Source organism: Aethalodelphis obliquidens, unplaced genomic scaffold (genome assembly GCF_003676395.1).
Source record: "Aethalodelphis obliquidens isolate GAN/ISIS:26980383/991018 unplaced genomic scaffold, ASM367639v1 scaffold13, whole genome shotgun sequence".
In the NCBI taxonomy this organism is placed as follows: domain Eukaryota; kingdom Metazoa; phylum Chordata; class Mammalia; order Artiodactyla; family Delphinidae; genus Aethalodelphis; species Aethalodelphis obliquidens.
In genome coordinates, this window is record NW_020837957.1 from 11,142,772 (window position 1) to 11,168,227 (window position 25,456).

The 25,456-nt window shown below is 34.0% G+C and overlaps 1 protein-coding gene across 1 annotated transcript in view; it reads right to left on the reverse strand.

The window, feature by feature from the left end:
* The window catches only part of LRRIQ3 (leucine rich repeats and IQ motif containing 3), a 237,357-nt gene that overhangs the window by 136,037 nt on the left and 75,864 nt on the right, over positions 1-25,456 (reverse strand). The window lies entirely within an intron of this gene.

The window sequence follows — 25,456 nt, forward strand, 5'->3', positions numbered from 1 at the left end:
GATCCATTGTGTTTCTGTGGTATTGGTTTTAACTTCTCCTTTTTCATTTCTGACTTTACTGATTTGAGCCCTCTCTTATTTTTTTTCTTGATGAGTCTGGCTAAAAGTTGATCAATTTTGTTTATCTTTTCAAAGAACCAGCTCTTAGTTTCATTGATTTTTTTAAACTGTTTTAATCTCTATTTTATGTATTTCTACTCTGATCTTTATGCTTTCTTTGTTTCTACTAACTTAAGGTTCTATTGTTCTTTTTCCAGTTCATTTAAGTGTAAGGTCAGGTTGTTATTTGAGATTTTTCTTGTTTTCTGAGGTAAGTTTGTATTGCTATAAACTTCCCTCTTACAACTACTTTTGCTGCATCCCATACACTTTGGACAGTTGTGTTTTCATTTTCCTTTCTCTCCACGTGTTTTTTAATTTCTTCTTTGATTTCTTCAGTGATTCACTGATCGCTTAGAAGCATATTGTTTAGCCTCCATGGGTTTGTGTTGTTTGCAGTCTCACAGCACTGGTTGGAAAAGATGCTTGATATCATTTTAATTTTATTAAATTTACCAAGGCTTGCTTTGTGGTTAGCATGTGACCTATCCTGGAGAATGTTCCATGTGCACTTGAAAAGAATGTGTATTCTGTTTTTGGACTGAATAAAAAGAATCCCAATTGGAAAAGAAGTAAAACTGTCACTTTTTGCAGATGACATGATACTACATACAAAAAAACCCCTAAAAATGCCACCAAAAAGCTACTAGAGCTCATCAGTGAATCTGGTAAAGTTGCAGGATACAAAATTAATATATAGAAATCAGTTGCATTTCTATACACTAACAACAAACTATCAAAAGGAGAAAGGAAACAATCTCACTTACAGTCATACTAAAAAGAATAAAATACCTAGGAATAAACCTACCAAAACAGGTAAAATACCTGTACTCAGAAATCAATAAGACACTGATGAAAAATATTAAAGATGGCACAAACAGATGGAAAGGTATAACATATTCATGGACTGGAAGAAGTAATATTGTTAAAATGACCATACTACCCAAGGCAATCTACAGATTCAATGCAATCCTTATCAAAATACCAATGGCTTTTTTCACAGAACTGGAACAAAAAATTTAAAAATTTGTGTGCAAACACAAAAGACCCTGAATACCAAAACAATCTTGAGAAAGAAGAGTGGATCTGGAGGAATCATGCTCCCTGACTTCAGACTATACTGCAAAACTACAGTAATCAAAACAGAATGGTACTGGCCCCAAAACAGACATATAGATCAATGGAATAGGATAGAAAACCCAGAAATAAACCCACATACCTATGGTCAATTAATCTATGACAAAGGAGGCAAGAATATGCAATGGAGAAAAGACCATCTCTTCAACAAATCGTGCTGGGAAAACTGGACAGCTACATGTAAAAGAATGAAATTAGAACATTCTCTAACATCCTATATAAAAATAAACTCAAAATGGATTAAAGACTTTAATATGAGACTGGAAACCATAAAACTTCTAGAAGAAAATATAGGCAGAACACTCTTTAAAATAAATCATAGCAATATCTTTTTGGATCTGTCTCCTAAGGCAAAGGAAACAAAAGCATAAATAAACAAATGAGACCTAATTAAACTTAAAACCTTTTGCACAGCAAAGGAAACCATCAACAAAACAAAACAAAACGAAAACCTACTAAATGGGAGAAAACTTTTGCAAATGATATGATCAATGAGGGGTTAACATCCAAAATATATAAACAGCTCATACAACTTAACATCAAAAATCAAACAACCCAATTAAAAATGGACAGAAGATCTGAATTGACATTTTTCCATAGAAGACATATAGATGGCCAATAGGCACATGAAACAATGTTCAACATTTTTAGTCACCAGAGAAGTGCAAATAAAAACCACAATGATATCACCTTACACTTTCAGAATGGCTATCATCAAAAAGACCACAGATAACAAATATTGGCAAGGATGTGGAGAAAAATTAACACTTGTACACTGGTGGTGGGAATTTATATTGGCGCATCCACTGTGGAAAACAGTACAGAGGTTTCTCAAAAAACTAAAAGTAGAACTACCATATGATCCAGTAATTCCACTCCTGGTTATATAGCCAAACAAAAACACTAATTCAGAAAGATACATGCACTCCAATGTTCATAGTACTATTATTTACAATAACCAAGAGATGGAAACAAACTAAGTTTCCATCAACAGATGAATGAATAAGGAAGAACAGATGACTGGTGTGTTTGTGTGTGTGTGTGTGTGTGTGTGTGTGTGTGTGTATAATGGAATGTGACTCAACTATAAAAAAGAATAAAATTTTGCCACTTGTAGCAACATAGATGGACTTGGAGGGTATCATGCTTAGTGAAATAAGTCAGACAGAGAAAAACAAATACTGTATGATATCACTTATATGTGGAATCTAAAAACAAACTAATGAATATAACAAAAATGAAACAGACTCACAGATTTGGAGAACATACTAGTGGTTATCAGCCAGGAGAGGAAAGTGGGGAGGGGCAAGATAGGGGTAGGGGATTAAGAGGTACAAAATACTATATATAGAATAAATAACAGGGATACATTTTACAACAGTGGGAATATACCCAATATTTTCTAATAACTATAAATGGAGTATAACATTTAAAAATTGTGAATCACTATGTTTTACACCTGAAACCTATATAATATTGCAATTCAACTATACCGCAATTTTTTTAAAAAAGTTATTTTACTTTCACTTATTCCTTTTCAAATGTTCTTCCTTTCTTTATGTAGCTATGTTTCTGACCTAAACCATTTCTTTCTCTCTAGAAAACTTCTCATTTCTTGCAATTCAAGTCTACTTATAACAAATTCTCTCAGTTTTTGTCTGAGAAAGTTTTTATTTTCCTTCACTTCTTAAGGATAATTTTGCAATGACCAGAATTCTAGGTTGATTTTTTTTTTTCTCTCATTACTTTGAATATTTCACTCCACTCTCTTCTTGATTGCATGGTTTCCTAGGAAAAGTCAAATTTAATTTTTACCTTTGCACCTCTATAGTAAGATGTATTTATCCTCTGGGTTTTTTATGGATTTTTAAAATTTCTTTTGATTTTTCTTAGTTTGAATATGATATACCTAAGTGTAGGTTTTTTAGCATTTATCTTGCGTGTTGTCCTCTGATGTTCTTGGATCTGTGGTGTGGTGTTTGATACTAATTGGGGGAAATTCTCCATTGTGCTTGTTGCAAACATTATGTCTGTTCCTTTCTTTCTTTCTTCTCCTTCTGGGATTCTTACTAGGTGTATGTTATACGTTTTGTAGTTGTCCCACAGTTCTTGTATAATCTGTTGTGGTTTTTTTCCAGTCTTATTTTGCTTTTCAGTTTTAGAGTTTTCTATTGAGACCAGAAATTCTTTCCTCAGCCATTTATAGTCTTAAACAAACAATACTAAATTATTTTGGAAAATTTGGGCCACATTGTCTTCCTTTGTGAAAAATTTTCCTAGTCCACTATGGTTTTCATTATCAAAGGTAACCAATATATAAACTCAAATGGAGTTTTATCATTTAATCCTGGAGAGAGTAAACTAAGAATAATTACTTTTTCCTCTAAAGCATTCTCATTCTACTCTATTAAAAAATACTGCTTCTCAAGTTCTTAGCTATCCTACTAAATGAAATAAGGAAATTCATATTCCTCAGAAATTATTAAAGCTTCAATTTAGGCATGCTCTCCTACTGAAAGTATTCTCTGACTTTCTACAAGTAAAGCCTATAGGCCACAGATACAAAGCTGGCTGTTAGAGTAGCTTAAATTTAAGTGCCATGTTCCCCATGTGATTTATTTTGAATTATATATTTTTAAAGCATACTTGCTTCTCAAATGGCCACACACATTTGCTTAAGAGAGTCAGAACTGTACTAATCTGAATCCACAAGAGGAAGCAGACAAAGGGGATCCTTCTATGATAGCTTGAATCATCAGGGCATGCACCAAGGTCATGCTGCTCTTATTATACCTCTTGAATTCTGCTGATTGATGTGCTGTTACTTCTCTAAATGCAGAAAGACCCACTTGATGTTTGAATGAGTCTATCCACCTCCCTATGCCATTAGTCAGCTACCAAGTTTAATACGGACAAGCAGATGGCAATAAAGCTTGTTTGTGTATCCATGTAGAAGTCCATTCATTTTGAAAGAAAAAAACATGCAAAATATTCTGAGTCTTACATCACTTCTCAAAATGGAAAACTAGTTCTAAAAAGACTAATAAAAAGTCTGTTTTTTATTCTGAGTTTCAATGGAATAAAAACATCTTGTAAAGTATTAGTACAATTAAAATTATTCTGCATAAACTTGAAATAAAAAGAGAAAATGATTCAGTCTAATTCTTACAACTTAAGTAGAGCCATTATTCAACTTAGTAAGTTGAACATAAGACCTGACACAACCTATTTTATTGATATTAAATTATTAAAATTGTTTACTGAATAATGAAATGTTCTTGATATTTTACTAATATTTTAACAATGATGATTTTTGGTTTGCAAATAGTAGAAGAAAGCACATCTGTGTACCAAGATAGCATTAAGCTAAGCTAATTTTAAAGCTGAAAATTTTAGATAACATTGGCTTGAATATGACCTTGAATTTACAAATTATGATTAATGATACCCACCATATGCAAAGTTAGATATTATTTTAAATTGTCTACATCTGGCAAATTCACCTTACTAAATATTTTTCATAGGAATTTTCACTTAAATTTATCATTTAAAATAGAATTTTCTTTAAAAAGAAATTGTGCTACTACTATCTTCAATATACCTAGTTTTTAAGGTAGAAATTAACTTAATTATACATAAATAGTCATTGTTGAATAAAATCAGTATTCAGAATTACATAATTTACTGTAACAAAATGATAGACTATTATAACTTTTCATCTTGTAATTCCAATATGAGGTCTCAAAATGTACTCTTCAAGTAGTGAAGGTAACTACCATCTGAATAATAGACATAGTTCTTAAAAGTTGCATATAATGCTTTTATATTATGAAATCATGTTAAGTACCTTATAAATCCTTATACTTAAAGTAAATCTTTTATGTGAATAATTTGAAAAGATATAATCATTTCCTGATTCCTATATATTGCAATATTACTATGTTGAATACTATTTGATAAATTTATCCCTTTAAAAACTAGTGAAGTATTAATAATGTACATAAAATGAATGCATTAATAGATGTTAATATTCAAAGTTTGGGTTTCAGAATTAATTACAACCCATTTATTCCCTACCCTGTTTGTGGGCCTTCCAGTTAGTAAATCTTGTTTGTTCTCATTTCCCCCAACAAGGTGCCCTTAAGTTTGGTGGACCTATTGGCTACCCAGTCCTGACCTATGGTCTAATTCCCTAGATTATAACCAGCATCTCTTTCTTTCACAGGAAGTGTTATTTGCAAAATATTGGCATGATTCCAGAATATTCATATATCAAATATTTACTGAGTAATTAACAATATAGATTTCTAAATTATCAGATCAGAATCTACCTAGAACAAATTTCTGTAGTCCTGTTTAACATGACACACTTCTATGCTTTATATAGATTTTATAGTTCAGGAAAACTAAACTGATATTTTTCTACCAACTTAAAAATTATGAAAAAATGTTTTGGCTTTCTTGAACACAGGTTCAAGCACACCTCAAATTCAACTCAGAGACCAGTAACATATATAACAAAAACCAGCAACAAAATTATCCATCATATCATAAACTTAATTAAATTAGAAGTTTTCTCCTTATCTTCATCATAGCCTTCTATAACAGGGGTCAGAAACTTTCTGTAAAGAACCAGAGAGCAAATATTTTAAGCTTTGCAGTATACATTTGGTTTGTCCCATATTCTTCATTTTTTTCCACAACTCTTTAAAAAAGTAAAAAGCATTCTTCTTGGCTTATAAACCATATTGGATTTTGCCTACAGGCTGTATTTCGCCAACCCCTGATCTATATCACATTCTGAAACATAAATATATGTCCATACATACATACATATACACATTTTCCTCCCATTTTGCCTTAGAGACTTCTAGGGGAGAATGGAAAACAAGTGCATATATACATATTTTAATATAGATACATAAGTACATATACAAACTTACTGTAAACTTTTTTAAAATATACATATTTTTTTATTTATTTATAACTGTGTTGGGTCTTCGTTGTTGCACAGGTGCTTTCTCTAGTTGCAGTGAGCAGGAGTTACTCTTAATTGCAGTGCACAGGCTTTTCATTGTGGTGGTTTCTCTTGTTGTGGAGCATGGGCTCTAGGCACATGGGCTTCAGTAGTGTGGCTTGCGGGCTCTAGAGCACAGGCTCAGTAGTTGTGGTGCATGGGCTTAGTTGCTCCACAGCATGAGGAATCTTCCCAGACCAGGGATCGAACCCATGTCCCCTGCATTGTCAGGCGGATTCTTAACCACTGAGCCACCAGGGAAGTCACTGTAAATTAAATTTAAGCTGTAGAAATGTTCTAGAGATCCCATATTAGTCTTGTCTATTATGATACTATAGCTATACAGATAAAATGAATTTAGTGTACATTTAGTAGAGGTGCACAGCACCTGAAGAGTCTCCCATTCTGGCTTCCTATATTGATATATTATTATCTTCAATGTATGGATGGCTTAATATAAAAGATAATAAAAGATATTCCCTTTTTCATTTTCCTAAGAGCTAAGACATAGTCATATTATCTAGCTTCAGACAATTTAATGCTTTCTCCCTGGATTTTCACTTTCTAGGGAATTATCCAAAAGCACAAGGACAATGAAAGTGTTGACAGCAGCTGCCACAGAATAACAGGGTGACAAGTAGCTAGTAATTACAGACAAATGGAAGCACTCTGAGTAAATTGTTTCTCTGGTGGAGTCTTGGTTCTGTCTTCTCATTGCTGCTCATTTTTCAAGCCCAGTTGTGTGGCTTCCTGAACATTGTGTGAGCTTCCTGGATAAACCTCCAAGAAATTACATCATTGCCTAAGTGATTTAGAGTTACTTCTGTTATTTGCAAGAACTCTAGGTGCTACAAAATCTAATATTGCAAATTTTTATGCAGGAAGGATAAAAAAGTAATTGCTTCAATAATTTTATGAAAGAAGTAACAACTCATGAGCTATTCAGCATGATACAACCAGAAAGCCACCATAAACATATTACAACCTCTCTGAGAGTGATGATACCTATATAAATTTGAAAAGAGTTTTGTGAGATATTCTACTACTAAAATATAATGGACTAGTTTTCATCTTTTTAAATTTATAGTAAATATCTAAACATGTACTTTCTTTTCTTTTTATCTACCTTTTAAGTGAATCCTCAATTGTTTCTATTATAATATCTATCAAGTAATTATATCTATGTCACATAACTACTGTGAGGATTGAGTGAGCTAACAAATATAAAAGTAGACTTAAAACCTTAAACATAGAAAAAGTATATTTCAGTAAAAATCTATTAACAATAAAGTCATTATAAGTTATGTTTGTAAAGTAATATATAGTTAATGTACCATTATATAACATGTTCCACTATATACAATTATGTGAAAATAAGAATTCCATTAGATTATAATCTCCATGAGAACAGTGATTTTTTAGTGTTTTGTTCACTGTTGTATCTTCAGGATCTAGAAAGTGCCTAGCCTATAGTAAGCACTCAATAAGGTTAACAGCTGATCTCTCAGCAGAAACTCTGCAAGCCAGAAGGGAGTGGCAGGACATACTGTAAGTGATGAAGGAGAAAAACCTGCAACCAAGATTACTCTACCCAGCAAGGATCTCATTCAGATTTGATGGAGAAATTAAAACCTTTACAGACAAGCAAAAGCTGAGAGAGTTCAGCACCACCAAACCAGCTTTACAACAAATACTAAAGAAACTTCTCTAAGCAAGAAACACAAGAGAAGGAAAAGACCTATAATAATGAACCCAAAACAATTTAGAAAATGGGAATAGGAACATACATATCGATAATTACTTTAAATGTAAATGGACTAAATGCTCCCACCAAAAGACACAGATTGGCTGAAAGGATACAAACACAAGACCCATATATATGCTGTCTACAAAAGACCCACTTCAGACCTAGAGACACATACAGACTGAAAGTAAGGGGATGGAAAAAGATATTCCATGCAAATGGAAACCAAAAGAAAGCTGGAGTAGCAACTCTCATATCAGACAAAATAGACTTTAAAATAAAGACTATTTATTACAAGAGACAAAAAGGACACTACAGAATGATCAAGGGATCAATCCAAGAAGATGTAATAATTGTAAATATTTATGCACCCAACATAGGAGCACCTCAATACATAAGGCAAATACTAACAGCCATAAAAGGGGAAATCGAAAGTAACACAATCATAGTAGGGGACTTTAACGCCCCACTTTCACCAATGGACAGATCATCCAAAATGAAAATAAATAAGGAAACACAAGCTTTAAATGATACATTAAACAAGATGGACTTAATTGATATTTATAGGACACTCCATCCAAAAACAACAGAATACACATTTTTCTCAAATGCTCATGGAACATTCTTCAGGATAGATCATATCTTGGGTCACAAATCAAGCCTTGGTAAATTTAAGAAAATTGAAATTGTATCAAGTATCTTTTCCAACCACAACGCCATGAGACTAGATATCAATTACAGGAAAAGATATGTAAAAAATACAAACACATGGAGGCTAAACAATACACTACTTAATAACGAAGTGATCACTGAAGAAATCAAAGAGGAAATATAGTAGGCACTCAATAAATATTTTTAGAATGAGCCAAAAAATAAAAATTAATAATTGTATGTCCTACCTGATATCATGCCATGAGACAAATAAGGTACACTAGTATAATTCTATAATTTGTAAATGAAAATTTCATTGAAATATTATTTTCTAAGATCCTAGCAAGTGGTAGCAGAATAATAAAAATGCTTCATTTTGATCTGATCTGTAAGAGTTAGCGTCCTGTATCTATAACTTACTAGTTTTATAACCTCACAGAAGTTATTTATAGGAATGTTTACAGGATTAAATGAAATAGATTACATAAAATGTCTGGCACAAAATGCCAAACCAGAACTTGAACACATGTCTGCTAACTGTAATCCATTGCCAACTTTGGATAATACCAAAAAATTCACTGTAGTTAAGGATACCTGGTTATGCCAAAACAATTTTACATTATTTTCTAATAAGTGAAAAAAAGGGTAGGAGGTAGTCTTTATAAGAATCGCCTATGACCAATAAAAATTAAAAACCAAATTTGATCTGGCATTTAATCTCTAAAGCTTTCTATGTTTCTCAGTGTATAAATAAGGAGAAATTTTTTTTTAATTCTCTATATAAGAATTTTTCTCCTTTGATATACTCATTTTCTTTTATCAACCATCAAAGATTCTAAAATTACTGATGATTTTAAACCCAGATAATTTGATATTTGATAATAACATAAACTGCTACATAACCATCATAAGTAAAAATAATGTCGTCAAAATGCTAGTCATTTCAAGAGAGCTTTCCAATATCCAACATGATATTCAGAAAATGAAGTAAAAGTATGAGAACTCCTAAAGATTTAATAAAAATGTATGCATAATTGATACAAAAATAAAATATATGTGACACAGCTTTAACAAAATAAACACTTTACTTTCAAGTGAATTAAAGTAACAAAAATGCTTTTCTCAAGAAAAACTGGGGCAAAATTGGGCAACAGCAATTAACTTCATTTGATTTTTAATGTTTCAGTAATTTCAACTTTGAAAATATGTGACAATGGCTATAATCAGTAGTCCAGGTCTTTTATAAGTGGCAACAATTTATTCCATCTTACAATCTTTAAAAATTAAATAAAATTATCTATAAGAGCTACACTTGACATATTTTGCTAATTTTACAGTAGTTACTAGTGAATTAAGCCCCTGCAGATAATTTGTATGCTACTCAATAATTCAAAAAATATATTTCTAATAAACATACTTATCAATTAGCAGCTTTTGGTTGTAAGAAACAGAAAACTACAAAGTTAAGGTGGCTTAAACACAAATGAGAAGTTACTGGCTACCAAAACTGAAAAATCCAGGGGTAAGTCTCCAGGCTTGGTTTGTTTGGAACTCAGCCCCATTCCTCTGAAGTTTTCTTGGCTCACCCTTCTTCCGCGTGTCAATTCTACCCCAAGCAGGTGTATCTTATGTTGGAAAAGAAATAAGTATAGTAATAATCCAGGAGAAAGATAATAGATGATACATGATTACCAAAACCAAAAATAAAACAAAAAGCTTGTACCTCATGCTCATTTGGGTCAAACAGAAATTAATTCCCATGAGCAGGGAACTAGTATGGACTGGATTGTGTAAACCTACCAATCCCTGTGGCAAAAGACATAAATTTACTCTAACTGGCTCAGAACAATCTGGTCCCACCTCTAACATCTGAGTGTTTGATTTATCCTACTCTTCACAATGGTGAGTGGTGGAGTAGATGTTAAGTATACAACAAGAAGGTCCATTAAAATCTACCTTTTTGGAAATCAATATCAATTTCCTTCTCATACACATACCTACCAAATCAGCAATGTCTAGATGAAGTATATGCACCCCTCCTTCAAAAGGAAAGAATCCAAAAACACACCTAACATTGAATCTAGGTCCAAGTTCCGGATCCTTGGTAATTCATGGTCCAGCAACTCTGGATTAATACTCAATTATCCATCCCCAACCTACCTACCCAATATATAAATGTATATAAAAAATCATAATGACTACAGATGAATATAAAGTGGTCACTGGACCATAACATATATCATATCTTGCCAAAAAAGAATAGGTAGGACTTTTTGCCTGGGCAGTACAGTTCATCCTCTGGTCAGTAAAGCTGAAAGCATTCCACTGGGCTTTCATCCAGGCACTCCCTTGAATACTGCCCTCTCCTTGAGATGAGCAATTATAAGGATGTCTGGAAGATGTTACTATAGCAGAAGACTATGTCATAAGAACTGGAATACTGGATGTGCCAAAGGCCTTGAGAAAATCAACATTTTCAGAAAAGTTTTAGATTTATCTGGCCACTTAATTCCCCTAAACACTTAGTAAGCTGTTCATATTTTCGCTGCCCACCCCCGAAAACAAACAACTTTCTCAATGTAGAAAAATCTTTCTTCAGCATAAAAACATTATGCTCTGCCCTTCCCACAGGACTAAGTTTAATGACTTGTATCTTCAACTGGGCTTTGCCTGGGGTTCCACTAATATTTCTTTATGGTTTTATCACCAAATCAAAGGCTCTATCTTCCTAGTGAGGTTTACTATTCTTTGAGTCAGGAAGAGACTGCTTTATAGCAGGTACTAATTTCTTCTAGTTTCTTACCTTTCCAAGTCCTAAGTTTATCTTGGGGTAAATACATCATCTTTTCTATTGACAGACTCTCAGATTAACAGACATTTCATCAAACTGAATTACAGATCATGGGCGAAAAAGACCCTTCTTAGCAAAGTCATATTTTCTTCCCGCACTGCTTTCATTTATATACATTTCATTATATACAATTAACATTTCAAGTTAATTATGTATCTTTCCTAAACTAATCTACTATTAGAGTTAAATATAGAGGAGACAAGCAAAATGCTGATGATACATAGGACCACAGAAGTAATCAAAATATTTCAGTATCTGGTACTTTTTCCTACTAATCCTCTCAACTTCATACCTTCCGTAAGCAAAAGTCAATGTATAATATAAATAAAAGTTTAACCAACTATTTCTTAACGACGCAAAAAGAATGACCAACTTGCCAGCTTAGGATAAATAATTTTTCCTCCTCATTCTCTTCCATACCTCAGTTTAGCCAGTTTTACAGTTTGAAGCCTATTCTTTATAGTATCAACTTATTTTTACACATAACAACAAGAAGCTCAAACTGGTATAAATATCAAAGGGTAATATCAGGGGTAGGGTAGAATTAAGGTTTTATTGGGGATTCCAAATCAATTTCTTGAGGACTGTTCAGTCACGTAAACCAATATATCCCTTTATTGTTTACACTAGTTTGTCTTGGATATTCTTTAATTTCTTCTACTTCTTTTATTAAGATAATCAAAACAATCCTAATAAAACAAACTGCCTTGTATCAGAAATTACTCATCTGGGTGTCAAGGGTATGGTCAAATCAGCCCAAATCACACTGTACATAATGGGGAACAGTTAAATATAGAGGAGACAAGTAAAATGCTGATGAAACATAGGACTATTGGTTCTATTTATATAAATTTTTATTCCTTAAATCTTGTCAACTATAAAATATTTCACAATAGGTGGTTAACATTGCTGGAATTATCAATAATTGCTTATTTATGTGAGTTTATTTTTAATATTATTAAGAAACATAAATTAGATTTAAGACTATAGAAAGGATGAGAATGGATGCTTGATAAGAGTCTTTTCATTGTAAGTAGAGTGTAGAGAGGTAAAATATGTGGCAATTATCTTTCTCATAATGCAGAAACCTAGATCAATTTATTTTTTAAAAATGTTATTTGTTTTTTAAAATTCTTATATTCCTTAGAATCTAAACACAAATTAAAGCAACAGTTCAAAGAAACAAGAAGTGGATCTGAACCCAGCTTTCCACCTCAGGACATTTACTTCACTCAGATAATCTTGACCTTTGGTATTACTGGTAGGCTTGAGTATTACATGTAGAGAAGTGCTTAGGGTCTCATCAGGATGGAGATTATAATGAGAAACCTTTACAAAAATCTAGGATCAGATGAAATGCACCTCCTGTGCACCAATATCATTATTCTCCTCACTCTACAAATTGCCAGAAGAAGAAAATTATCATCTTGGACCTACCTTGTCCCTGCATGAAAGAAAGAAAAACAATCTTCACTGAAAAATTTTAAAAGCAATCTATTCCTCACCTGGGTTTTCATTCCAAATTCAGACTACCGGAGTAATCTGTAAAACTGGAGATGATCCTTTTAAGTTCCAGTATACACTTAAAAGTAATCAAAACATCCTCTATGGGAAAACCAATCTTCATAACAGAGTGTCAAATAATTTAGAAAAAGTTCCAAGGAATATGAGTTCACACTCAAAATCACAGAACGCAGAAGGGAATGACATACGGTAAGTGAAATCCGCAGTAAAAGCAGACCGTAAAATCAAATCTGTAAAGATAGCAACTACTGGAATTATAAGTTACTCAATGAAATCAGTATGTTTAATATGTTTTACAAAATAAAGGGAAATTTAAAATATGAGGAAAGAGCTATTAAGAAAACAATACGAAAATCTGAAAGAGAACCAAATAATACTTCTACCTATTAAAATTAAAATTTCAATGGCTAGATTAAGTAGCAGATTGATTATATATCACTGAGGAGAAAATTATTCAACTGGAAGATTAATCTAAGGATCCTCCTTATAGGATGTAAAATAGAAATAATTATAAAAGAAAGATTAACAGACATTGTAAATTTGTATTTGTTGCATGATTTGAGAGTATTCAATTATGTGTTAAAGGGAAAGAGAACAAGCAAGCAGAACAGGCAAAGCTTGTAAGATGCCAAGTATAGATACTGAACTAGCAAATGAGAGCTACAGATAACATTCATAAGACGTCTTAGGTATACATAATAAGTAAGGTACTAACCTGAAAAACACATTATATAATAGATGAAGCATAGGTGTGTGAAGAATACTGATATAATGGAAGAAATAATGAATTGAATGACTAAATAACATTTTAAAACATTCATAAGGCATTTATCACATCATTTTCAGATGGACAGTTGTGTCTCCCACCAAATCAATCATCCATCAGCAACCTAATATGACCTCATGCATGCTATTCTCAAAACATGAAAGTAAAATTCATCACTGCTTACTAAGTTATCAGTTACATAGTTTATAGCTAAGGTGAAGGACACTTGCTTGCTCCTACATCTCTCTAAAATGTCAAGAGTGTGTTGGCTCAAATCACTTTCTGGCTGTTGAAGACCCTCACTCATCCTCAACTCTGGTCCTTATAACCTAACCATCAGGGAAAGCCTGAGGGAACATAGTGAGAAACAGGACATATGAACATTGCATAATGCAGGATTCAGATAGTGTGGTCACTTCACCCCACTTGTACTCACATCTATTCCATTTTTCTCCCTTTCTTCTTGCTGTATGTTTTAAGTAGATTAAATAAACTAATTCAAGTATCTTAATTTGATCTCTGGGCTTTTTACTCTGTGACATCTGAAATGGCCTGCCTGGTAACTTACTTGGAGGTTATAATAGCATCTAGGTAATTTTCCACCACTACAGCTGGCAATAACAATGGGATGCAATTAAAAGGCATTCTAAGTAAATTATAAGAGAAATAAGATCATGTTTCACTAATGAATTTTACAATCAAAGCAATATTTAAGAGCCTGAACTACTAAAACTTACCCATAATACAGAACAGAGAAGAAACTAAGCTAGAGATTAGAAAATAAATCCAGAACAAAACTCAGTGGAGGCCTGATTACCCTCCCCAACAAGACCTTGGAATCAACAGGAAGAAACCCTAAGCCAAGGGTGTTACCAAATACCAACATATTAGTCTGTGAAGATGACCTCTGCTGTAGTCTACCTGTTAATATACTTAGAGACCACCATTGCAAAGAGGTAACTTCCCACCATAAGAAAAATGAGGAATATAGTAAAAATATTTTGAAGAGATTATCAATAAATAAAATGATGACTGGAAATTATCTAGAATTGATAAAGGAGAAACCAATCCTTAGATGCACACAGCCCAGCAAATATCAAATTGTAAAATAAAAATAAATTGATTCTTAGAATTGTCAAAGTAAATATCTTCAGAAAACCAACAGAAATATCTTAGATTTAAATGTAGTGAGAGAAAAGGAAGATAACCTGTAAAGGAACAATTAGCCTAACAATTTACTTTTCAACAGTAACAATGGAAGCCAAAAATAATGAAAATATATTCAATGAGCTAAAGGAAAATATCTATCAGCCTAAAATTAGAATTCCCAAAAAAGTATATATCAAGTTTGATAGAGGAAAAAAAAGCCCCTTAAACTCTTTTATCTCCATTTTTTAATTTCATTTGTTTTAGCTTATAATTTTAGAGGCATTATGGCTATACTTTCATCTCTAAAATAAAACACTAAATATCTCAGTTCAGAATGGAATAGGAGAGTTTAACTGATTCTAAAACAGAGATTCAATAAATGCTCCTATTTGCAGGAGCATTTACAAGAGGTTCCTAGAATCTTTAAATCCTAATCATTCCTGGGTTCTGCAGTATGCATCAGCCTCAATCTTTGGCTTCTGATACTTTCAGGACAGGCTATAGCAGATGTTGGCAAACTTTTTCTTTAAAGAGCCAAATACAGACAGTAAAAATTTTAGGTTTCTGGGTACTACAATCTCTATCTCAACTACTCAGCTTTTCCATTGTAGCTTAAAAGCACATTGATAGACAATATATAAAAGAATGGGTGTGACGGTGTTCCAATATAATTTATTGACAAAATCGGGTGGCCATCTTAAAGACCAGAGATTTCTGATCTCTAGCTACAGGTTCCTAAGATCTGCAAAGTCAGTTATACATACCTATCTGCTTCCTAGTTTGCAAAATTTTGTTGTTCTCTTTCTCTTTGCCCTCTGCCTTTCTAAATTCTCACACTATCAGTTTAATGGGATTTAGAGAGTGAGTAGAGGCAAATTGAAATGCCAACACAATATTATTTTTCAAAGTATGTGTTATTAAAGGAAAACTGCTAGAATTTTGTTGAGGAATGCACTGCAGAGACAGATCAATTTAGAAAGAACAGACATCTTTATTACATTGATTCATCCAATATCATAAAAATGATATATTCTTATATTTATTTTCATCTTGTTCTATCAGTAATGTTTGGTAGCTTTCTTTTCAGAGGTAATTCACACCTTTCCTTTCATGTATCCTTAGTCCGTGGTTTATGACAGCGATGGAAGTGCGCCGCTCAGATCTCCTTGAAGAGAATCCACTATGAGGGGCACAGCTGACTGACAGCCCCAGCTGCTGCCTCTTTAGATCCATCACTACATTTTTGCCAAGGCTATTCCCAGTCAATGACTGAGGTATTGTACTAGTGCTGGCCCATTTCTGCCTGATGCAGGATTCCTCCAACGTTCAAGTTTTGCTCAGGGATTCCCCAATGGTCTGGCCTAAATTTCTTCAGAATTGTGTTACTGAGTCTCTTTCTGCCCAATCCATTGTCTCTCTCCCTTCACAGGTGTCAAATTATCATCAGAGTGTGAAGGTTTCTCCCTGCCTATTCCTACTCCTTCCTCCTTTGTCAAAGGTATTTCTCCCAATAAATTTCTTGTACAACTAATCTTGTTTTTGTGTCAGCCTCTGGAAGACCAATCCAACAAATGGTGAGGCTTTTATACTACTATAAATGGTAGCTTTTAATTTCATTTTCCAATTGGTGATTGTTATTATATATTTAAATACTATTGGTTTTTGTATTATTATTTTACTAGCTTGCACATTCAAAATCATGACATCTATAAGAAATTACAATTTTCTTACTTTCTAATCTTTTAACTTCCTTTTTATTTTCCTTACTTTGTTCCACTGATCTATGCTCACCATTGCAGTACTAAATAAAAATGCTAACAGTTGACACCCTTGTTTTGTTCCTGGCCTCAGGGGGAATAATTCCAATATTTCACTACTAAGTATTAATAAATGTGTTAAAATATATGTATTGATAGATTAAGAAAGTTTCCTTCTAATCCTAGATTGCTATATATATATATATATATATATATATATATATATATAAACCTTAAATGACTGTTGAATTTTATGATTTTGGTGCAGACATTGAGAGGATTGTATACAGGTAGACCTCACTTTACAAGGTACTGCATTAATGAAACCCTGCATATACCAGAACTATAATCTCACTTTGCACAACTCTATTATATATTATTTTTCTATTACTGAGTAACAAATTGCACAAACTTTGTGGCCAGTCTGGGTTCTTTCTTATCTGGAAAAAATCTGCTTCTAAGCTCATTCAAGTAGTTGATAGAATCCAATTTTTTGCATAGGACTAAAGTCTCCATTTTTTTGCTGGTTATTGGTGGAGGGTCACTCCTAGCTCATAAAGTCACTCTCATGTCATTTAAATGTGGTCCCCTTCACCTTTAAGATAGCAACGGTACATCAAATCCTTCTTGTGCTTCAACTTTCTCTGATATCCTGTTCCACCATCAGCCAGAGAACACTCTTTGTTTTTAAAGCGGTCATTTGATTAGGTTAGACCCACTCAGATAATCTATCTTAAGGTCAACTGACGAGTAAGGAACCTTAATGACATCTGCAAAATATCATCTGCTGCATAATATAACATGATTGTGGGAGTAACACCAGGGAACAAAGATCATATGGGCCATCTTGAAATTCTGCCTATCACAAGTTAGATGAGATCAAGTCTCAGTTACTTTGGAACCTTGAAAAATGAGGACACACTCATTCAAAATATACACAAATTTTAGTTAACCTGATACTGGGCAAAGTGAGAAGCACTGAGGTGTTTTCCCCCACTCATATTCTGTTATGTGATTCGTTTTCTAATGTTAAACTAATTTTTTGTTCTTCAAACAAACGTATGTTGGCTATAGGGTATTAACTACTTTGTATGTCACTAGATCTAATTTTCTAATATATTTTTAATAATTTTTACATGTGCATACATAAGACAGGCCTGCAATTTTCTTTCTTGTAAGGTCCTTTTCAGGTTTTGCTTTTAATGTTATGCTGACTTCTCAAAACATGAAAAGCATTCTTATTCACTCTTCGGAAATTTTGGTTAAGATGGTGTTATATGTTCCTTAGATGTGCAGGATAATTCACCAGCAAAGTCATCTAGACCTGAAGTCTCTTTGTGGGAAAGATTTTAATAATGGATTCAATTTCTTTAATGTATGAAGGACTATTCAGCATTTTTATTTCTTCTGTCAGACTGAAAATTGTGTTTCTTCAAAGAATTTGTCCATTTCACACAAACTGTGAAATTATTTGGCATAAGTTACTCATTGTATTCCCTTTAACTTCTGTGAAGCTGCAGCAATGGTCTTTATCATGGTAATTTGATTTTTGTCCTCTATCTCTTTGTTATAGCAGTCTTGCTAGAGCTTTATCAATTTATTACTCTTTGAAAATAACCAATTCTTGGCTTTATTGATTTTTTTTAACATCTTTATTGGAGTATAATTGCTTTACAATGGTGTGTTAGTTTCTGCTTTACAACAAAGTGAATCAGCTATACATATACATATATCCCCATATCCCCTCCCTCTTACGTCTCCCTCCCACCCTCCCTATCTCACCCCTCTAGGTGGTCACAAAGCACCGAGCTGATCTCCCTGTGCTATGCAGCTGCTTCCCACTAGCTATCTATTTTACATTTGGTAGTGTATATATGTCCATTTGGCTTTATTGATTTTTATGCACATTTTCTCATGTTCACTGTATGCTTGTTTTATATTTCATCTATTTCTGACACTATTTTTATTATTCCTTTCCTTTTACTCTTTTTGGGTATAACTTCTGCTACTTTTCTATCTTCATGAGACAGATGCTTAGATCCTTGATATGCCAAACTTCTTCCTTTTTTATATATGAATTTAGATCTATTAGGCAATAATTATAATTTTGTCTTTTGCTTTCAAATATGCTGTGGTAGAAACTGCTAGCTACCTTCCAATTCAAATCCTCCCTTTTAGCCTTTGTAACAAAAGCCAAATTTCACACAAGTAGCAAAATGGCCAGATAAAAGATCCTATTTCTTAGCATTCCTTGTTGCCAGTGTGCCCATATTACTAAATTCTGGCCAAGGAACTGTTAAGAGGAAATGCTTTATTCCCAATTAGGCTGATTAAAGTTGCTGTTTTAGTGTGGTGATGTGCCCTTTCTGCCATTCAGTACTGCATGAGGCTTCCAGCATGCAACCAGATATAGCAATTGGAACTTTGGCAGCCATTCTGAAACACAAGTGAACTTAGAACACACAAGATAGGAAGATAGAATAAAAAGGACACTTGGGTCCTGATTTTGTGCAGAGTCACACTTGTACAAAGTACACTTTGTACTTCTTGGACTACAGACTCCTCTAATATAAAAAATAAAACTTTTTCCTAGTTTAAACCATTATTTTAGGAGGTCTCTGTTACACAGAACTGAATCCAGTTATGACTAAAACATACAAATATATTGTTTCTTCTTTTAAATAAAATATTATCAAATTAGATAAAGCTTTCAGTAGTTTTAATATAATAATGATGACTACAGGCCTCTGTATTTTGCTCCTGGTCTGAATAGGATCACATATTATTTTCCTATTTATATACATATCTGATGGAACTATTTTGGACTACCATATGGTGCACTTTCCTCCTCAGGTTGCCATGGGACATTTGGCTTAGCACTGAAAATTCTTGATAATAGTGAATGGACACCAATTCTACAGCATTACCTTTCAGACACTGAAGAATCCCTTCTTATTGTTATGCAACACCTGGCTAAGAACGTAGTCATGCTGAATTGTGGGCTTATAAAGCACATGACTATCAAGAACAAGTATATGATGTCTAAGCATGCTAAGATCAGCTCCCTAGCACAGCTGGATTCTGCACTAGTTCAAGATTTAGCCAAGGCTGTGGCAAAGGTGTAATTTGTAAACTTTGGAATGCTGTCATATCTGCAAATAAAATTGGCACCATGTGCCATCTGTACATATAAAAAAAAGATGTTGGATGTTATACATATGTGATCTCTGCTAAAACCCAGTTTATTACAACACTAGCATGCAGACAATTCCTACTTTAATACTATATGTCAAAAGAAATTTATAACCATACCATTCAGACAATCATAATAGATATTATTCTTAAAAGACAAGCTGAAACCTGTCTTTCTGAAAGTCCCATCCTTATTCTTGATCCTTTTATCTATTCTATTTACTATTTGTATATAGCATATATATACTAACAGTATACTACACTAGTATATATTGTACATATACTATTTTATAGTCAATATCATATACTATTCAGCTATTTTGAAATATCCTTAAGTAACTCTTTTGATATGTAAATATCCAAGTAACTCTAACCATTCTTTCTTGTAATTGTAGGATATTTGATTTCTGCAACCCTCTTATATTTTTAAGAAATAAATCCAGCTAATACATATCTAAAATATGGAAGTCACAGAAATTTAGCTTATTAGAAATACCTGGTGAATGATGCTGGTCAACCAGCTTCATGTTTTACAAGGGCACTCTGAAATAATAATCATGGCAGTCACATATTTTTTAAATCTACCCATATTCCCATGTAAAAACAGATATAACAACTAGATAGTAAAAATTTTTCATTACCTATAACAACATTATGTGAGAAGATATCCCCAGGAAATCTAAAATTTATAGGAATACGGAAAAACCACTGACATCCGTCAGACCACTGTGATATTAGCAATTATGCAGTAGGAAACAAATGAAAGCAATGCATGTGATGGATAGAAATAAAACAAAAAATCTAAAGACACTTCCTGGAAAGCTTGGAGAGACAATTTAAGAACAGAGCTATTTTTAGTTTTTTAAGGAACCTCCGTATCGTTCTCCATAGTTGCTGTCCAATTTACATTCCCACCAACAGTGTACGAAGGTTTCCTTTTCTCCACACCCTCTCCAGCATTTATTGTTTGTAGATTTTTTTGATGATGGCCAAAATCAACTATACTTCAAGAATTTTTTTTTAAAAACAACAGAAGCTAAATCCTAGTGGGGTTTTGCATATTCTAATAGTGTGTGAATACAAGGGTTCAGTGGTAAGATCTGAAGGTCCTAGAGAATTCTGGGCCTATAAACCCACAAAACTAATTAGCCAGTGCTTTTCTCTAGGTTAAAGCCCAAAACTGAGAAGAAACTCCTGAAGATAGAATCAAAATTGAGCAGCACAGAAACAATGGAGAAAAATAGAGAGGAAAAAAAAAAGTCTGCATTAAAAAGGCAGTGCTTGAGACCAGAGAAAGAGAATTCAGAAAGTAAGCCATGATACTTCCGGAAACTACACACACACACACACACACACACACACACACACACACACACACAACAAACAAGAACAGAATAAAGAACTTTAGAACCTGAAAAAAAGCTTCTTAAAGTTGATTAAAAACTAATTTCTCATAAAATGGGCAATACAATAGGATCACTATCTAAAGCCATAAAGATTATAGAGTTATTATAAAGCAAAAAGACAACAAGAAGCAAAGTAACATCACTACAGACAATAAAAGCAAGCCAGACAGTGAAGCCTGCAAAAAAGATAAAACTATAACCTATTATTTCAAAATAAACTTAAGTCCAGTTCTGCATATTAGGAGCTTGGAAACTGTCATTCTGTCCTAACAACAACTAAAAAGCTGAATAGATTGAAAAACCAATGACATTTCTTGGATCTCTAAGACAGAGGAGAACACAGGGCACACTGTTGCCTTAAAGATTTGAGAGACAGGTGAATATAAATCATCACAGATTACCTGAGCAAACAGTCATAAGAGGAAACTGCCACCAAAACCAGTGACAAGGTAGGAAAACCTGAACTGTCATTGACAAATTGCTGGAGGCTCAGTGTGCACAACACTGAGAGTTTAAAACTCCAGGGGTACTCAGTCATAAGGAGACTGCCACAGCACTGTGAGATTTACCTCCAGGAGTTCCACCAGATTCCCACAGTAAACATCAGAGAAAAATCTCCTTGTGCTTCCAAAAGTGGGAGGGGAAAATGAAACAATTTGAAATACATCAGAGCACTCTGTTCTTTTTAAACAAGGCCTGACCTCAGGTGAATGTAATTAACTACAGCCTAAACTACTGGGGTATTATCAGAGCCTAACTGACCTGGGAGAAGGGAAAACCCAACTGCAACTGGCCCAAGCCTTCCACATGAGAGAAAGGAAATAGAGTTGAACCTTGAACAACATGGGGGTTAGAAGCATCAACCTCTCACACAGTCAAAAATCCACATATAACTTTATAAAGTCAACCCTCCATATCCACAGTTCCACATCTACAGATTCAACAAACATTAGATCATGTAGTACTGGAGTATGTATTTATTGAAAGAAATCTGTGTATAAGTGGACCCATGCATTTCAAACCCATGTTGTTCAAGGGTCAGCTGTACTAAACTCCAGCTCACTCTAGCAATCCAGTCACACCAAAGGGGGGAGAAAAAAAATGAGAAGCTCTTGTCAGTTTATAGTTCACATTCACAGACTCACTACAAGTCTAAAACTTAATCATAGGAGTATAGAATGCTACCCCTCCCCACACCTCAGCATCAGTAACCAAGACCGATTTTCAACAGTTCCTTTTACCGGGTACATAATGTCGAGCTATCAGAAAAAAAATGACAAGGCATACCAAAAGGAAAAAAAAGCACAATTTAAAGAAACTGAACAATGATCAGAAACACATGGCAGGGAAGTTGGAATTATCAGACCAGAACTTTTAAAACAATTATGAATAATATGCTAAAGGCTCTAATGGATAAACCACACAGCTTACAAGAATAGATGGGCAATGTAAGCAGAGAGAGAAAACAACTAAGATAGAATCAAAAAGAAATGCTAGAGATCAAAACACTGCAACAGAAATGAATATGTCTACAATGGGCTTATTACTAGATTGGATATGGCTAAGGAAAGAACATCAGTAGAATACTTGAAAACAAAAAAGCAAAGAGAACAAAGACAAAAAAAGCAGGATAGGATACGCAAGGGCTATGGAACTATAAAGGTGCAACATACCTGTGATGGAAATACCAGAAGGAGAAGAGATAAATGAAAAGAAGAAATATTTGAAACTATAATGATGGAGAATTTCTCCAAATTAAAGCCAGACAACAAACCACAGATCCAGGAAGATCAGAGTTTACAAAGCAGGAAAAATGCTGAAACTTTACATCATTTTCAGACTAAAGCATATCAGAAAGAAGTCAAGGGAGAAAAATCTTACCTATAGAGGAATAAAGATAAGAAGTATATATGACTTCTTCACAGACATCATGCAAGCAAGAAGAAAATGGGGTGACATGTTTAAAGTATTGAGAGAAAAAATCTGCTAACCTACAATTCTATTCCCTATGAAATTATCTTTCAAAGTGAAAAATAAATAAAGACAAAAACCTAGGGAATTTTTTTGCCAGTACTGCTGTATAAGAAATGTTAAAAGAAGTTCTTTAGAGACAAAAAAAATAAGTCATTATCTTGCATTTACAAAGAGTAAGGAGGAGAATCAAAGAAGGAATAAGTGAAGTTAAAATAAAATCTTTATTTTTCTTATACTTAAGAGGTAACAGTTTGTACAAAACAATAGCATCAATATATTCAATTATGTATATATATATAATATATACACATCTACATACAGCATACATACATATAAATGCTAATGTATGTATCAGTGAAATAACTGAAGTCAGTGGTACAAGGGACAGGAAGGGGGAATTAGGATTGTTTTGTTATTATATGATACTAATACTACCTGTGAAATTGTATAGTGTTTGAAACTGGGCTTGGATTAGCTATATATGTATATTGCAATCTCTAGGGCAAACACGAAGAAAGTGGTAACCAATATGCGAAGAAAGGAGAGAAAATGGAATCATATAAAATGCTCAATTAAAACCACAAAAGGAAGAAAAAAGTGGAATGTAAAATAGGAAAACAATGGCAACAAATAAAAAACAGTAATGGATATGACAGATATTAATCAAACTGTATCAATTATCACTATAAAGTTAATAGTCTAAATGCACAAATTTAAAAACAGAGGTTGCAGTGTGTTGCCAAGATGGAGTAGGAAGATCCTAAGCTCACCTCTTCCCACAGGCACACCAAAATTACAACTATTGATAGAGCAATTATCTATAACAACAACCTAAAGACTAGCAAAAAAGTTTTTCTACAACTAAAGATATAAAGAAGCAACCATAATGAGATGGGTAGGAGGGGCAGAGCTGTGATATAATCAAGACCCCCAACCCCAGTAGGTAACTGACAAATAAGAAGATAATAACAACTTCAGAGGTTGTCCCCAAGGAGCAAGGGGTCCAAGCTCCACATTGGACTCCCTAGCCCATGGGTCCTGCACTGGAAAGATGATTCCCCAGAATGTCTGGCTTTGAAGGCCAGTGGGGCTTGCATATGGGAGAGCTTGAAGGCTGTAGGAAACAGAGACTCTGCTCTGTAGGAAACAGAGACACATTGCTCTGAGTGCCAGTGCAAACGCAGTAATTTGAAAAGAGCTTGGTCAGATCCACTAACTGACCTTAGAGATCCTCCCAGAGAGGCAGGAGGCAACTGGGATTCCTTATGGGGACAAAGACTCTGGCAGTAGCCATTTTGGGGAGGTCATTCTACCACAAGGACATTAACACTGGCAAGAGCCATTATGAAGTCCTCCCTCTAGCCTATTATTATGTGTGCCAGCCCCAACTGCCAGCACACCTATAGTAGTCAGCCCCACCACATTAGAAGGGCCCATGCAACCCACATAGGGGACATCCCCTAGAGCATATAGCTCTGGTGACCAGAGGAGAGTATGCTGCTGGGCCTCATAGGACATCTCCCACATAAGGCCACTTCTCCAAGATTGGGAAATGTAATCAACCTAATAAATAGAAATAAACACAGAGAATTAGGCAAAATGAGGAGACAAAAGAATATGTTCCAAACAAAGGAACAAGGCAGAACCTCAGAAAAAGAATTAAACGGAATGGAAATAAGCAATCTACCTTGAGGAATTCAAGATAATGATCATAACGATGCTCAACAAACTTGAGAAAAGAATGGATGAACATGGTGAGAATTTTAATGAGGATTTGGAAAACATAAAGAACCAAACCTAGCTGGAGAATAAAATAACTAAAAGTAAAAATACACTAGAAGAGGGCTTCCCTGGTGGCGCAGTGGTTGAGAGTCCGCCTGCTGATGCAGGGGACACAGGTTCGTGCCCCGGTCCGGGAAGATCCCACGTGCCGCGGAGCGGCTGGGCCCGTGAGCCATGGCCGCTGAGCCTGTGCGTCCGGAGCCTGTGCTCCGCAGAGGGAGAGGCCACAACAGTGAGAGGCCCGCGTACCGAAAAAAAAAAAAAATACGCTAGAAGAAATCAACAGTAGATTAAGTGACATAGAGGAACAGATCAGCAAACTGAAAGACAGAGTAGTGGAAATCACCCAAGCTAAATAGAAAATAAGGGGAAAAAAGAAGTTTAAAAAATGAGGATAGTTAAGAGAA